This window comes from Thermobia domestica, chromosome 5 (genome assembly GCF_964235325.1).
Source record: "Thermobia domestica chromosome 5, izTheDome1.hap1.1, whole genome shotgun sequence".
NCBI classification, from domain to species: Eukaryota; Metazoa; Arthropoda; class Insecta; order Zygentoma; family Lepismatidae; genus Thermobia; species Thermobia domestica.
Genome location: NC_137458.1, coordinates 16,861,067 through 16,879,282, shown reverse-complemented (window position 1 = coordinate 16,879,282; position 18,216 = coordinate 16,861,067). Strand labels below are relative to the sequence as shown.

General features: G+C 34.9%; 1 long non-coding RNA gene across 1 annotated transcript in view; it reads right to left on the bottom strand.

Annotated features, from left to right (window-relative positions):
- LOC145685752 (uncharacterized) overlaps window positions 1–18,216 on the bottom strand; it is a 54,242-nt gene that overhangs the window by 19,824 nt on the left and 16,202 nt on the right. The window contains exon 2 of the long non-coding RNA XR_014131481.1: window positions 4,949–5,146. This is a non-coding gene — a long non-coding RNA (uncharacterized LOC145685752). The remainder of the gene's footprint in view (window positions 1–4,948; window positions 5,147–18,216) is intronic.

Here is an 18,216-nt window from a genome sequence, read left to right as displayed (position 1 = left end):
CAATTTTAATGATGTAATTTTACAGATTTCTTCTTCAAGTCCATTCAAATGCTCTTTGCTTTTTTCTCAAAATGACTTTGCATTACTTATAATTTCAATGTTACGCAAGTTAAATTTATTTATTAAAAATTATAATTATATAACCAAGATTTAATTTTCACGATGTAGTAATAGGCTCAAGTTTATAAATCTTTCCTAGCGTTAAGGGAGACACCTAGGAAACCCTTATGGAAAAACAGGTATTGAGAAATCTCACATTTGTCCTGTCAATACCCTAGGTGTAATCAAATAATAATAATAATAATAATAATAATAATAATAATAATAATAATAATAATAATAATAATAATAATAATAATAATAATAATAATAATAATAATAAGAAGAAGAAGAAGAAGAAGAAGAAGAAGAAATAGGGTATGTTGAAGGTCACCCACAGGAGCATCATTTGGGGTTCTAGGGAGGGACAATTTTCTCCTTGAGTTTGACATTGTATACATTTTAATCCATAAGATAATAATATATCAATGAAAAAAAAACACTGAAAATCTACTGACAACTAGTGTTTTGCCGCCCCTCTCCCAAGGAAAATCTTAAATGACGGCGCTGGTCACCCAGGAAGTCAGCATGATAAGGGAAGTAGTGTAATCTCTTTTTAGTAATTTTTGACAAGAGAAGGAAACTTTCTGCACCTTTGAGATGAATTTTTGAATGTAGTTGGCAATTGGGTCGACCTTGGAGTTTTCAAAATTTTTTTTCGACTCAAGTAAGGACTCTAAAGGTAAGGGAGAAAGTTGTTCAAATAAATCGTTAAAATATTTCATATAAACCTATTCTTCACGTTCGAAGAACGGTCATTTCAGGTAGTGTAAATAGGCCTAAGCAGTGGCGTATTTAGGGGGGCTTCCGGGCTTAAGCTCCCCCCCGAAATCTTACTTACTATAGTAAAGTATATGAAATATCTTGCAGAATTTTCACATTTTCAGGCAAAGCCCCCCCTGAAAGTTAGCAAAGCCCCTCCCGAACAAAATCGTAAATACGCCACTGGGCCTAAGATAATTTCTTCTATACTTCGCATCACCTGAATTGGCATATGGCGTCAGCCAATAAGCTCGAGGTGTGCTGTTATCAAACCATTAGTAACGAATCTAAACATTCGTAATTGAAGGGGTAATTTGGATAAGGGCGTATCGACCTATTTCCGTTAAAATGAGATATACATATTTTCTGCAAGTTTGAGCATGTTCGTATATGTCTAAGTGGTGTTAAAGTATTATCTCTGCTCCGTAGCGAACGCCTGTCTCCAAAAATAGTGTGTGAATACGTTTGTTAATTGGTTAAGGGCTTTTTTTTTTTTTTTTTTTTTTTTTTTTTTTTTTGCTGTCTTGAAAAATTGAAGAATTGCTAGTTACTCCCTTATCCAAATTTACCCCTCAATTGATTTTTTTTTTCATATTTGTGGATGATTATGAATGATTAGATTGGTCACTAATGGTTTGATAACAGCGCACCTCGAGCTTATTGGCTGACGCCATTCGCTAATTCGGGTGACGCGGAGTATAATTTGTGTTTCAACTCGTATTGTTAGGTGTCCTAACACTGCATCACGCTGGAAACATCAATTAGTAAATAAAGTGCAATAGTTATTCTCCTTCAAGCTTCAAGTCCTCGGATCGTCTGCACGCTAGCGAGATCTGGTGTCGAGCACGAGCCCAGCGCTTTTAGCGACAACTGTTAAGAGTCTTCATCCCGGCAAAATTAAAATACCGCTAATTTTACAGTAATTATGTGATATCTTCAAATAGATAAAAGATAATCGAAATGTGGAACAAGAGCGTCATAGACAATATCATTTTACATGAGATACCGTTATCACGACTTACTTATCTGCTTTCGATTTCGAGCCACTTTGATTATCGGCATTTATTTTCGCGTTTCTAAACAGCTGAAAACGGAAAGCCGCTAGGTGACTTGTGATAACGGTACCTCACGCAAAATAATATTGTCTAGGGCCCTCTTGTTCCATATTTCAATTATCTTTTATCTATTTGAAGATATCACATAATTACTGTAAAATCAGCGGTATTTTAATTTCGCCGGGATGAAGATTCTTAACCTGACTGTGAACTATTGGCAATTAGCGTGATTGACTAACATGCGTCGAGTGTTTATATTATAATAAGCATTTTAAATATCAATATTTCGCCTAGATGTTTATGCAACCAGTATCTCTTAAATGCTTAGAAGTGTGCATATTAATATTACTCACAGAGGGATATGTTTTTGCTTTATAAGAAGGATATGGAGCTAGGAAAAATTCTTCCATCTATTTTTTTGAGCTCAAAATGACTCTATTCATAAAAATTAAAAATATAACATTACATTCCCTTCGAAAACCAGTTTTAGTTTCCAACAGATTATCTTTCATACAATGTTATACAAGATTTTTTTTTTTTTTTAAAGGAAAAGAAATAAAGTTCTGAAGTCTCTTTGTACCTCATTTGACGTAAAGAACACCCATCGTAAGAAGTGCACACATGGGTAATAAACATGTTTGAGGACCAAGAGGGGGCAGGGGAGAAAACACGAAACCGGTACCAATTATACCCAGTTGTTGTATGCTGTTTCGGACCACCAGTTTTATCTCAATTGCGCTTTTGTGTTTGTTGCAAACTGGAGTTACAATTCGGATGTAACAAAAGAGACCATTGTGTGCCGTTCAGTTCATATCAAGTGACATGCGTAAGAGTATTTTCAGTCATAAATTCTTTCTTTAATCTTAGTTTCAGTTTGAATACAAAACCGTTTATATGCATGGTTTAATTTCGGCCTTAAAACTTGTCAAAAGTACGAGCTTGTGTAATAGCCTACTGAACGCAGTTACAAAATTTCTATAACAATGTTCGGCATGTAATTCTACACCAAAAAAAAAAAAAAACTGAATTTTACGTCCCATGGTTATGCCGGCTAGGCTAACGGAGACAGTAATCATGAAAAATGAGTGAAATGGTGGAATGAAGAAAGTGGAAGGAAACGGGAGAACCCCGAGAAAACCCACGCACACGGTGTTTGTCCACCACAAAGCTCAACCTGGCCCGAGCCGGGTTTGAACCAGGGACCCCATGCACCAGTGGTGAACGATCTACCACTGAGCCAATGCGGCCCCTTATCACCAAAAGAAACAAAGAATATTACAGTAAAGCAAAACCTCTTATAGCGATTAGGGATGCGCACGAGACGAGTTGAGACAGGATTTTCCTGACAAAATTCGAGTCGAGACACAGCTCTTCCAATAGAAAAATATGCATTTTTCGAGTCGAGACATCGTTTTTACAGCACATTTTCGAGACGAGACAGCCTCAAATCTTGTCTCGTGCGCATCCCTAATAGCGATCACCCTTATTAACGATCATTTTCTCTTAATAGCCATTTTTTCTTGCGAGAACCGCTATTTATAAAATTTTTAGATACACAAACCAATTTGGAATCTCGTAAAGTTAATGTATTTGGAACTCCTTATTCAGCAATTACCTATAACCCGAACCACTGGATGGTGAAAAAAAAAAAAACCTTTCCTTCAATTTAACGTCCCACAATTATGCCTGTTAGGCTAAGAGAGACGGATGATCAAGGCAAGTGAATGATGTTGGAAGAATTGGTCAAATGAGAAAGTGGGAGGACCCGAGAAAACCACGGACACGATGTTGTCCACCACAAACTTTCTTAGCCATGGATCGAATAAGGGACCCCCACTCTATCATTGCGCCACTGTACTCCCCTGATGAAAATAAGTGTTGGCACCTTCTCTTAAACGACTACTTCTAGCTTGGGCCTATGAAACAAATATTGTCAACAACCATTCCGCAGTCCAACCGTCGGTGATTGCTTTTTTTTTTCACCCGAATCACACCTGAAAGTAGAGCTAAATACGAACAAACAGAGCTAAATAAAGCTGTGTGATATGAATACTGTGAGACATGATACGTATACTTTGTTTATGCAAATTGTAACAAGATTGAAAGAAATCATATCTATATCTATATCTAATCCTTTTATATCTATATCTATATCTATATCTATCTATCTATATACAGGGTGCGGCACGTAAAACCGGCCCGTCGTAATATTCTGGTATATTGTGTTTTTGGCAACACTTAAATAATCTACCTTCCTACCAAGAGATGGCGTGTCGAGGTCGGATCGACTTACGTGACCTGCAGCAGTCACGTGCAGCCGCAGCCAGTGAAACTTGTCGAAACCAGTTGAGAAAAAGGCCTCGTTGTGTTAAGCCGGGTGAGTATCAGTGTGTGATAATGCCGTATTCGATACCCGAGCGTGTTGCCATTGTTGAAGGGTTCATTCTCACTGGATCTTTTGTGAAAACAAAGAATTTGTTTCGGGAGAAATTTCCAGGACGTTCTGTGCCAGCAAAAAGCACCATTCAGGATGTCACCAATAGCATTACAACACAAGAACTGACAAGGGTATATATGAATCTCCTCAATCGTGCTCACATGTGTGTTGAAGTGGGCAGAGGACACTTTCAGCACCTGCTGTGAAGGCTGCTGTGAAGGTGAGTAGTCATATTCAATACATTACATTTCATTTATGTGTTGTAGTTAATCATATTCAATACATTACATTTCATTTTATGTGTTCACTTTACGGGCCGGTTTTACGTGCCGCACCCTGTAGCTATATATATGTATACCATACTTTTCTCCCCAAAACTGCCATATTATTCTGAAACACCACTCTTTTGACTATAAAATTGGAAAATTAAGAACTATATATTTCTAATAATTTAAAGATGGAAAAACTGAAACACTACACATTACAAGATTTTCCAAAACTTCGGGGTAATTCTGATCATTGACGGGGCTAGTCTGATCACTTGAAAAATCATTTGTCTAGATACATTTTCTACAAATAATTAATTGTTTCTTACCAAAAGCTCCGACACGTATTACATGAAAACAAGTTTTGCATTGTTGACAATTTATCCAGTTTCCTTTGACAGTATGAAGCAGAACAACTGACCGCAAAAGCCGCAAGAGATATTGTCACCATTGTTACCGACGTTCTCAGTTTTCTGTTGTTTGCTCAGTTTCTTCTTTACTATATACTTGGTGAATTTGTAGGGTTTCTGAAAGGAGAAAGAAGATGCTGCAGTAGAAGAGACAGACTTAGACCCAGGTCTATCATTACGTTGTGGTTGTACACTTAAATTTTCGTTGAAGTTTACCGATGGCAAAAACTTGTCGTGGGAGATGACGTTTGGATTATAAGGGAATATCCTTCTGCATGGGATCATTCGGTAGCATTTGTTTGAAGAGGTTGTAAAGATTTTGTTGATTGTAGTTTTAGCTTGGTTGCGAATATATTCTGTTGCAGCGTTATGGTAAAACTATTTCATTGGTTTAAAAACTGTTCTATCTAACAGTAAGGTATATGTAGTGTCCGGTTAGAGGCAGAGCAGTGTATGTAGTGTTTTATACAAAAGCTTACACATTGCAATGAACAATGTAATTCATGCCCATCTATTTTCAAGGAACACCATCTCTGCATGAGGTTTCTTTAGAAATGTTGAAGCCATAGTAAAAGAGAAATCTTCATTTATGGAGATACAGTCTGTCTTTTCTACTATAGAATCTGGGAGTGACCCTTTTTTGAACATCTATTTTATTTGTATTCCATTTAAAATGATGAAAGGTGGAATGAAATAACCGGAAGCACTGTAACACACATTCGTTACATTCTCACCTTATTCTACATTTGTAATCTTAATTGCTTCACAATTATCCTTTGTTTGTCACAATTTTTGATGCTTTGTTGTTTATTGCATAAACACTCTCATGTACGCTCTATACTATTTTTCTGGTGTGAGAAGCGTGTTAATTTCCGTGTATATTAATGACATAAGTAAATTTTTCCTTACAACTCTTCTATTCATTTTATCATCCCTAATTTTGAAAAGACCTTTTGGTTTACGATTACTGCACGATAACGCACAACTACATGCAGCCCAAAGGATCCGTATACACATCATGAGTTTCAACTTGGAAGCTCTTGAACATCCTCCGTATTGCCCTGATTGAACCCTTCCGACTCCCATTTGTTTGAACCCTTAAAGAAATCCTCCGTCGGCGGTGTTTTGATACACTGGAAGAGGCAGAACAAGCTATGGTTACGTGGTTACGGAACTACGAGCAATATTTCTTCGGAAAAGACATGGACCCTGACCGCACAAGATGTGCTAAGCATGTGCCATTTAGATGTCTCATCTACTTTTTAGGTACCCGACACTTGGCACATATGATAGTCATGTGCTAAGTATGTACTTCAGCTACCTAGTTTTAGGTACTTGTTACACCTAATTGATATTTGCAACAATGTACCACAAATATAGCATTTATATACCTGGCTCAGTTTTGCACTCTAACAGTCATTTGTTTTTATGACGTCACTTGGGATATACACCTGTCATGTTCTAGATTTGTCGTTTAGGTACGTACTGTTTCAGATACCCTAACAGCACAAGATGTGCTAGGCATGCACCATTTAGTTGTTCTAAATTCATCTCCAACATTTGGTGCATTTGTTCCTTCTTCTTCTAAGCGATTGTGTAAGCAACAAACACATCAACTTTATTAGATGGCAACTTTCGCCGATCATTTGTAAGTGAATATGGAAGAAAGCAAATAGACACTCGTCATTTTACTCGGGATAAAATTACATGGCAAGCATATTTTATCTGATCACAAAGGGTTATCGCTGTTAAACGGTCAAATTCAAAAGACCTCAACAATTTATCCCACTACAAGCGACGTTCTCTTCATCACCTCCGTGGCCAAGTCGGAAGAGCACGAGGTTAGTAATCTAAAGGTTGATGATTCGCGCCCACCCTGGAGTACATTAAAAAAAAACCTGTTTAAAGTGTTTTTTGGACTCACCTTAATGTAAACACATTACGCATATAGGCCATTTAACAGATTTTGGGGGAGTAATTTTGGGGTTCATTGACGCTTACGATATGGGGAACATACCTAGAAAATACTATACACGTTCCCCAGGTACATGTCAGGCATGTGCCTAGGGGGGTATATAGACTGTGACTATCACTTGCCATCCAAGTGATTTCTCTCTCAGAGGTACATAAATCACATGCTGGACACATTCCCATGTACCTGAGAGAACATGATAGGCATATGCCTGCTATGTAATTGTGCTGTTGCATTTAAAGCGTAATGGCTGCTATGTCGAATGTTAGTGTGATATCATGTGTCGAAAACATGATACAGTTTCAGATATTTATCTCTTCTCGTTATCGAAAATTCACCTTACTTTTTGATATGCCTTTGCGTATGTATAAACAAAAGTGATATTAATACTCAAAAATTATTAAATCTAAAAGGAAAAAAGAAAAAATGTTCCAGAATTAATTAAATAAGTTCAATGAAGCACATAATTCATTTCTTCTTCTTCTTCTTCTTCTCTTTCTCCAATTTTTTATATATTTTTTTTTTAAATTGAAATGTGAGGTCAGCATGTTATTTTACCACAAAGATCGTTGAAACTGATAAAACTTGAAATGAAATGCTTTTGTTATTATGTGGGAGTGGCAAAGAGAGACGTTTTCTTTTTCAGGACATAGACTACATTCCGTAAGATTGAAAACGAAAAATAAATTATGGCCATTTAAGTGTGTATACATAAATGTAAACGCTTAAGAGTTCCTTCCTTGTAACAGAAAGAAAAGCATGGGAAAGAAAGTCAGAGGAAATAAGGAATGAAAGAATGACCCCTTAATGCCTGTAGATACGACGCCAATTAGGTGGAAGATACAAAAGCTCAACTTTTAAGTCGTAGTATGTGTAATTGCTACGTAGTACGAGGTGTGATAGTAGATCTGTTGCTAGATTTCCGACGGCGATCACACCTGCTTTTTCTCAAGCTTGTTTTAAAACAAGTACTATGATAAAATAAGCACTTTCGGACTCTACTGCGGACTAGCTTACGTACAGTCAGTGTTGTCAACCAGCCCAACAGGAATTATATCGAAAAATTCTCTGCTTGTATTTTTTTATATTCGATTAGTTTCTATTTCTCTCTTTTTTTTTTTTTTTAAAAAAAAAATAAAACTGAGTTTTATGCTATTTTGTATGTATTCAGGGGCTTGTGCTCGACCCCCGAAACTCCCTGTTCTCCCCAAACTGATATCGCCTGTTATGTGTTTATCATGCATGCTTAATGCTTAATTGAGAATATTTATAACAGAATATGAAAGAAAAACACTTTAAAAAAATAACCACTTCAACCCGTGAAAATAATTAAGAAAATTGAGGTATCAGTTAAAACATGATGTTATATCAACTTCAACTGAATTTGAAACATTTCGTCGTTTGACAACACTGCTCTAATAGTATGTGATTCCAATCCTATTACCAAAAATAAAAAAAGAAAGAAAATAAACTATATGCGAGGTTAAATCGGAAAGTAAGTTTCTGCTGACTGCTATGAACAGAACTGCTTATACAAGAGATAATATCATTCGAAAATACAGAACAAGGCTTACTTTATTCTTTTACATAAGAACCAAAGACGTCGACCATTTATCATGCTGCTTTACAAGGTTTAAAACATTCTTTTGGAAAAATACGTGCCTTGCACGGTTGTCTTGGTCATTAGTTTCAAAGTGTCTTCTTCTGAGACCTTCCTCAATTCCGGAAGAGGTGGCAGTTGCTGGGAGCAAGATGGAACTGTACGATGGATGGGAAACGCGCTCCTAACCGAAGGTGACTAAATGGTTTGCGTTGCCGCCACTGAATGTGGTCTCGTAATATTGTATCGAAACTATGGAAGTATCGAGACTGAAAAAAGTGTCAAATAATTTGTATTTATTTTTTCAAACACTCTCTCCAGACTCTCCCTGTACTCTAATAAATTAAACTAGCGAAATGAGTAGCATATTTAATCTCAAATACAATATATTCATTGATGTTTTTCAAACGCTTTTTTTCTCCTTCATTTTAAAAACTAACAGGAAGACGGAATTTCTCTGCTCTTGAACTGCTGGCTAGCTATGTGTCAGGTGTCACTGAAGCTTGATTTATAGCATCTCCTCCCTCCAAATGATCAGAAGGGAACATTTCTTTGGATTTCTACACAAACATGGCATTCACCATATACCTGGCAACTCTGAAAAAAAGTTTGCTTTTGGAGAATAATAAACTATCGTAAAACTTTTCAGAGGGCAACAACTATACCCTCTGCTCCCCGCTTCCTCACCCCGCACTTGTATTCTCCTCTGAAGGGGACAGTAGTATTGTCGTAAGAAAGGAGAAGGTCAGATGTCAAAGGCTAACCCAGTCTTATCAATGTCTAGCATTATTACTGCGCATTGATAGTTCCAACCTTCATACTTGCCGGGCACAGAATGGGCCGCTCATCCCGAACTTTCTTCTTACTGTGATAGAGCCATCTGCAGATCTTGGTCGTACGTCATCAAATTCTGAAGGAAGACTTCTGGTTTTCTTTTAGCATATAAAAGCTTTCTGTCTCTGAAAAGGTAATGACTTTTCTCTAGAAACAAGTCCTGTCTACACCGCCCTGTATATATCACTAGACCGTTATGGTAACCTAGTTTTAAAAAAAAGTATGATATAGGCGGAAGTGTATTGTCTACAAATTATGGAATGATTTTTTTTCACAAATTCGGGAAATCACTGGAAATTACGCTTTTTAAATAATAAAAAAAAATTGGTAAAATATTGCTGACTAGCCTAAATACCTGTTGGTTCCGTGGGTCCAAGCAAATACGAGGGTCGTTTTTCTTTCTTTCAATATCCGTTACATAAATAAAAATTTCATTAATAGGGGGTAATTCACATGAAAAAAATTCAAAATGGGTAATTTATTTTTTCAGCATGATATTCTTTTTGAATGATTTTCTTAAAAATGAGTCAAGTAATTCTTTTTACCTAGTTACCTAGTTTCACAAATATATATTTAATTAAAAACGCTACAATATGATATGCCACTTTTATCTTTTAAAATTTCATAATGGGTAATTCAGTGGTGTCCACCCCCCTTATGTCCATGACACACACCCCCAATTGTCTATCCCTAGGTGTTCTTCCATGAAAAAAAAATTCGATTAATTTTTACACCCTCTCAAACATATTTATATAGATCTTTAATCCCCACAAATATTTCAATGACGCAGTTTGTGTCATAGCCCCCCTGGGTAATTCACCGTTTTAAATTTCATTATTTAAAACTGGTTTGAAAAATATGAAAATAGAGAAGTTGAAAAGAAGTTAACTTTCCAGTAATGTTAAGATAAACTTTTAGCATTCATACAATCGAAGCTATACCATTAACTGTACAGTAAATTTATTATTTACTTATATATTGCATAGCATAATAAATTAAACTTACATTGTATAATAAGTTTGTAGACTGTCACTTACTTTGGTCGCTACTAATATTCATGAGTGTTATTAAAATAAATCATTCAAGGTTTATATTTGATTATTTTTCTGTAAGATTTTGTGATGGTTTGAGATGGCGTTCATGTGAACAGCCCTAGAGTAAGGATTTGGTATATGAGGTTTCAGCTGCTCTTCCCACTGAAACTAAATTACGTGAATGGAGATTGTGGCGCCGCCACCCAAAGCAGTTGGGTAGCACGAACTGTTGAAAATAAGAACGAATCAAATCATTTAGAGCGCGTGAGTCTGATAGAATTAGCCAGTGATTACAATTAGCTGCTGCCAGTAGCAGACGATGCCATTATTACAACTCTAGTGTCGCCGATATCACTTTTGTTTCGATAGAATGATTTGAATTTCAATTAGGTATATAGGAGTGGTGCATCAGGGTGATCAGTGTGAACGGGATTATTGTGCATTTTTTTTTTTTTTAGGTCTTTACAGGTTTTTATAGTTCTGTAACTAATTCCTCGGGTTAAAAAATACATAGGCCTATGTTTAGCAGAAGGGGTCCAGCTCTTTTCTCTAAAAAATGTTACTATTTTGGTAATTTCTGTTCACATTCAGTTAGTTTAGGGTAGAGTTGGTTAGTGTAAGTTAGGTTAGGCTAGTTTAGGTTACGTTAGATTAGTTTAGTTTATGTTATATTAGTGTAGGAGTCCCGTATAATTTTCCAAAAAAAAAAAAAAAAAAAAAGATAGAATTTCGCTTATTTCTACTAATATTACGTTAGTTCAGGTTAGCTTACGTTAGTTTGTTAGGTTAGGTTAGATTTGATTACGTTATCTTACGTCTAAGTACTTGCATCACTCATTTCTCCTGTAAATTTTGTGTTTTTTGCGTACTCTTGGACCCCTTGTACTAAACATACCCCAATACATAAATTCGCTTCCTGTGCAACAATCGTCAAAAAATGTCTAAAGTGTAAATAATATATGAATATAATATATCTTGATAACAAATGACAATCACTGTAAATAATGTAAAAACCAAGGATCTTATAAAATACAGGATCTGCCCTTACAACAAAATCTTGAAGCCATACGTCACAGTTTCGCCACCCCTACTCTGCCCACTCCGCCCAATAGGATCGCAATGTTTTGAGCCAACAATCATGGCGGAAGCGAAAGTAGCCAATCAGACGATAGTAGAAACGAGAGTAGCCAATCAGATGTGCAGATGCTCGGTTGCTTTTTGCCTTCACCGATTTAATAGGATGAAGATACATATGCGCAGATCCTATATTTATAACGTCCTTGGTACAAACTAATTCAAATAATTTATTATCAATTCATTTTAATATTATTTTCATATTTGTTAGTAATTCACTCAATACGACATTTTGTTCGTGTCAATACTTAATGCAATCAATATAAATAACGTGATAATACATTCTTAGACTCAATACAAGTTTGTGAACTGTCTAATACAAATGGCGGCGGACTATATACTTCATTACAAAAGATTACAGAAAGACTATAATGAAAATTAGTAATTCAATACTAACTTATAACAATTTATAATTATGGACAATATAAAGAGCTGTAATCACTGCTGTCACTATTATTCCGCAGATCAATTACATGTATAAAACTATTCAAAACATAACACTACTTCACATTTGTACGTCACTTGTCCGGTGAACCTATTATTTTTACAAATAAAGATGATGGATAAATAAATGAGTTCGTGATCACTTATGATTTAATGAAAGTAAATTTGTAAAGTCATGTAGACCTATATCCTTCAAAAATAATTTACTCGTCAGTAGCTCTTCCGAACATTTCACCCAGACCCAAGTAATCCAGGTTAAGCTTGTATTTTATTTTATCTTCATTCACTGTTTAAAAACCATTTTTTTTCCCGGTGCTGTTCAAATTTACGTACACAACAGTCTTGCAAAATGTACAGGTAACTTTTAACACTTTGTATGGAAAGGCATGTTCATAAGGAGCAAATTTCTGCTGAAGGCAGAATTAAATAGTAAGTAATACAACTATATATTATGTTTATAACTGTAGAATTACTGGTGTAAAATAATTACTTGTGCTTTACAACAGTTAAAATAAGTGAATACATATAAAAGGTGATTGTATTTATGGGCGCACGAAGATAATTTTCTAGGGAGGGCTCTAATTCCTGGTTGCTATATTACGTTTGATATTTTTTTATTTGTATTAAGAAAATCTTAAGGAATTTAATACATTTTCGTGAGCTAGTGGGGCTCGGGCCCCACCCTGTCCTCCCCTTTGGGCACCCGTGACTATATTAGATATTATTTTACGCCCGCAGAATATTTTTGCATAGTGTGCAAAAGCTGTATTTTATGTTTACAAATGCAATGTTAGTAGTGTAAAAATAATTATAGTGCCATAGAAACTAGTATCATTACAGAAACCCGCGTGCTTTTACATTGTTTGGCTTACGTGCATACGAACCATCCCTGATGCGCCTGCTCGCTTTGAACGTACCCTACCATACGAGCCCAACAGCTTCGCCATACTCTGATTTTAAGATATTATTCGGCTTTTTATGTCCAAACTAGCAAAGATTGGTTTCGTGTCTTTTGCAATTTTTATGACATATGTTCGGACGCTGTTTACACGCAAATCGTGAGAAAATTGGAATTTTAAAACAATTATATCTACGCTAAATGAGACTTTGTCATGTCGCCAAGCGCAAATCTTTCGAAAGACAAGAAGAAAATTGTTGAACAGAAATGTAATTTTCAACAATCATTTCAATTGGTGTTCCTAAACTCGACCTACACGTTAACATCTACATTTCTGCTTGTTCGCTTAGTTTCAAAGCACTTTCTATCTAAATATTTACTCTAATGAGAGAGGATTTTTGGACGATTTTCTCCTAAAACAACTTACCTAATTTTGTTCACATTCCATAAACAGTCCTACAATACAAAAAAGAAAAAAACAACTAGTTTACTCTTTGGGTCAGTTGTCTTTGGTGCAAATTTTCGGAAAATACGTATTATTATGTAATTTTGATCATGGTACTGGTTAAAACATACGTAATCAAATGACTTATGAACTGGGAGCCAGAAAGTTTAGTGCGGTGCTCCGTACCTTGTTTTAGTTTACTTTCTTTTTTACTCCAAAACGAAGTTTTTCTTAAATAGATATAGTCTAAAATTACCCTTAACTCTTACATTTTGATTTTTATTTAACTGATTAGCTGTATTAGCTATGTATTAGCTGATAGATCACAATGAGACGAACAAAATGAAATGCTCAATGTTAAATTCCCATGCGCAATTTTCGAAAAATCAAAAAATAACGAACTTTTGTAGTGCCATAAGGTTACCGTTCATTACGAATAATGATTCTGTTTTCATTTTGCTGGAAGAAATTCTTATTTATTTATATGTGGAACAATTATTAGTGCAGATTTATTACACGGATCCATATATACATTCATTGTATATATACACACACTTCTTTTTCGGTAAATCGATTTTTTGTATCTTAAACAATCGTTTCTAGGGTCTGGATACAGATTTACTTTAGTGGGGCTTCAATACACGTAATAATAAGAGCTATTGTGCAAAATACACTAACCAACTTGTGCTACACGTTGCCACTAAAAAGCACGAATGTCAGGGTAGGAGTACAGCAGGGAGGACTCAGCATTAGTGACAGAATGAGTCCGTAGGGAGTAGCGAAGGTGGGTATACATATAAACGCGGATAGCGTAAAACATTGTATATGGCATAAAATTACTTTATGTGTTGAATTATTTATTTGTGTGTTACTAAAATCGTTATAGGTAATATCCAGACATGTCATTGCTTGCATATTTGTGTTCCAAAGTAATAAGACGTTACTAACGTAAATTTCACAATTATGTGGATCGCTTAACTCTCTTACATTTCTATATTTGTGCGTCATGAGTTATCACATTAAGTTCAGATACTTCACTTCACTTCACTTCGTGTACGGTAGTTTCTAGCTACCTTGTGGGCGAACCCGTGCATAACAGGTTCGATTTTCATTAATGCATTTTTACGTATATATGCATCTCACAGGAAGAAAACAACTATTTTGATTATTTACTCACTAGTATATTAAAATATTATTTCAAATTTGTTCTGTTACAAATATGTTGATCCGTACAGCAAATCTGCACCCATGTATTTATATATTGTATTGTAATCCTTAATGTGAATACAAAAAATATATGTTCTCAGAAATGTAAACAATTATCATATGAATCGATTTCACAGGGGTTGGCAACATTTTAATGTTGACCAGTGAAAGAAGCAGGTATTTCTCTGAAACTAGTACGGTTACGTTATTTACCTGAGGGAAAACTCATCGAAGGCGTTCATTCAGAGAAAAAACAGGTGAATCCTCATGTTTTGTGAGACTAGCCGCCTTCTCACATTTCATTTCAGACGTAGCGTCGCCTTTACACGTATATCAACCACACAGGTCAAACGATATTTAAAATTCTTATTTGTTTCAACAGTATTTCCTCCGTTAATGTCAGTTCTTCAAATAATATTAGCATTTAATAATAATAATAATGAAAAGAGCAATTGTCCAAAGGTGAGACATATTCCAAATTAAGGGATTTTTATTGATCTCAATAATATGATGTAGATGAATGTAGAATTTACGCGTAGTTTTCGTTAAAAAAAAAAATAGAGGTTAAATGTTTCGCAGACGGGGTCCAGAAGTACCTAAAAAAATACAAAATTTACGGGATAAATGGAAGATGCAAGTACTTTGACCTAACATAACCTAACTTAAACTAACCTAAACTAACCTGATATTAATAGAAATAAACGAAATTCTATAACTTTTTCGTAACTTATGCCGGACCCCTACGCTAATATAATCTAACATAAAGTGACATAAACTAACCTGAACAAACCTAAACTAACCTAATGTGAAGAGAGACTACCGACATTTTTTTTTTTTTTTTTTTTTTTTTTTTTAGAAAAAATAACTGGACCCCTTCTGTTAAACATTGTCCAAATGGAGGAAAAAGAAATAATTTGTAAACCTAACAATTGATGCTATACGAGAACCCTGCCACTCAGGGTCGGACCAAGGGCCGGGCAACCCGAGCGACTGCACGGGGCACCAAAACGAGCCTCAAAAAATAAGTTTTATAACGTGTTTTCTAGTGATTCTTTTTTTCTTTTGGTTTACATTCTTGTAAAGTAGTTCCAATTACATTATCTTTTTCCATTCTACCATGGAAGAAGAGAGCTTCATAGTACTAGGGGATACCATATCGTGTGTATAATTTTAAGTACTAAATATACCTATATCAGGTATTTGAGTATTAATTTTTCTTTTTCGAAAATGGTTTAAAATATTAAAATCACTGTAATAAAATGTAAAATAGAGGCTAGAACTAGGGGGGACGCCAAAAGTCACTTTGCCTGGGTGAAAATTTTGCCTTGGTTCGCCCCTGCTACCGCTTATTAAGACGTAACTGATATTAAAATATATCCTTAGTATGTTCTTCATTATGACAATAGGTAATACGGTTAACAAGATACGTGAGTAGTCCCAAAAGTACTCGGCCTGACGTATAGATTTTTTTTTTTTTTTTGGTAAAACATTACTGTAGATCAGCTATTGCAACAGGTCCGTATCCACGGGGGGCAACAGGGGTCCGCCCCCCTAAATTTTTGTTGGCCCCCCTAAAATTTTCATGGAAGGCTTGCAAAAATCTCGATTCATTCTATGTGTAAACACTAAGAATAAAATGCAATATAAAAGAGATTATACCAAGAATTTTTCCATTTTAACTATTTGACGAACACTTCTAAACATATTTTAAAGGAGTTAAAGTAAAGTTTATCAGTCTTCTCGAATCTCGATATGAAATGACACAATACATATTGAAGCATTTTTTTTTTTTTTACGAAAAGAAGGAATAATAATAATAATAATAATAATAATAATAATAATAATAATAATAATAATAATAATAATAATAAATTTTATTGTCGAATCAGCTACATAGCCATAGACAACGTCAAATTAATACTTACTACAATAATGTACAGTAATAGTGATTGTTTATTATCTACAATAAGTGCTAAAGTACTAAAGTTCACCACAATAACATATCTTAAATATTATTACCTTTCAAAAATTAAATATTATCGTATTCAAAAAACTCATCTATTGAATAAAATGGTGTTTTCACTAACCAAGAATATAATCTATTTTTGAAGCTACCCATAGGTAGTTGTGTCAGTTCTATAGGTAATTTATTATACAACCTCACACTCATGGCTTCATAGCTATTTTGTGATTTTGTTAATCTTAAATATGGTACGTTGACACGTCTGTTATTTCTAGTGTTGTATGAGTGTATGTCATACCTATAGTGTATTTCTGACGTTTTGCCCCTTATGTACATCAACACATTGTATATATATAAATTGATTACCGTCATTATTTTTAATCTTATGAATAATGGTTTACAATGACACGTGTTCTCTGCATTCATCATTATTCTCACAACTTTTTTTTGTAACAACAGTACGTCCTGCACATGGCTACCATTTCCCCATAACAGTATACCATATAGTAAGATACTTTGAGAAAACACAAAATATGCGGATCTTACATAGTTTTGTGGTACCTGATTCCTCAAAATTTTTATCAAATATATAACTCTTGAAAGTCTTCCTGTAATATATTGAATATGAGAGTCCCATGATAATTTGTTATCAATAATAATGCCCAAAAATTTTACACTGTCCAAATTGTTCTCCGTTGCCATACCTCTTAAACTGAAGTTTAAATGTTTCGTTTTACCTTCATTAAGGCAAAAACCATTCGTCTTAAACTACGATCCAGCTTCAGATAATGTTCTTTCTGTGATTTCTTCTAATTTTTCCAAGTTGTGGCTAACACTGACAAATGTTGTGTCATCTGCATATAAAATTGAGTGACTAGTTATACAATTTGGTAAATCATTAACCATTATAGTAAAAAGCAAAGGCCCAAGTACTGAGCCTTGCGGTACACCATATACAACCTGTACAACTTGTGACTTTTCCCTTCCCACACATACCACTTGCCTACGATCCTTAAGGTAAGTCCTGAATAAATTTAGACCAGTATTTCCTACACCATAATACGCCAGTTTATTTAATAATAGATTATGGTCAACACAGTCGAAAGCCTTGCTCAGGTCACAGAATGTGGCCCTTGCAAAACCCCTAAAACCTTGCTTACTAATGACTCTACAGCATCAACCGTGGACTTTCCTGCCCTAAATCCAAACTGTGAAGTTGTTCCATGATGATCACATAACTGCATTTTTATAATGTATTCGATAATTTTTGAAAAGATAGGGACCAGCGAAACAGGACGATAGCTAGCTGTACAATGTTTGTCTCCCTTTTTATAAATTGGAACAACCCTAGACAGCTTTAGTACGTCAGGGAAAGTACCTTCATTTATACATCTATTTATGCAATATGTAAGTGGACTTACAATGCAATCAATTACTTTTTGAATTAGAGTTGTTGATAAATCATAAATATCAACACTATCCGAGGACTTCATTCTTTTAACAATATCTAAAACTACTGCGGTTGTTACCCCGGTAAAAACTAAATTATTCTGCACCCATTTATTAGAATGCGGTTCAGTTATGTCGGAGATCTACATTTGTATTTTTACGTATTTCCTCAATCGATTTAATAAAGAATGTGTTAAGTTCATCAGGG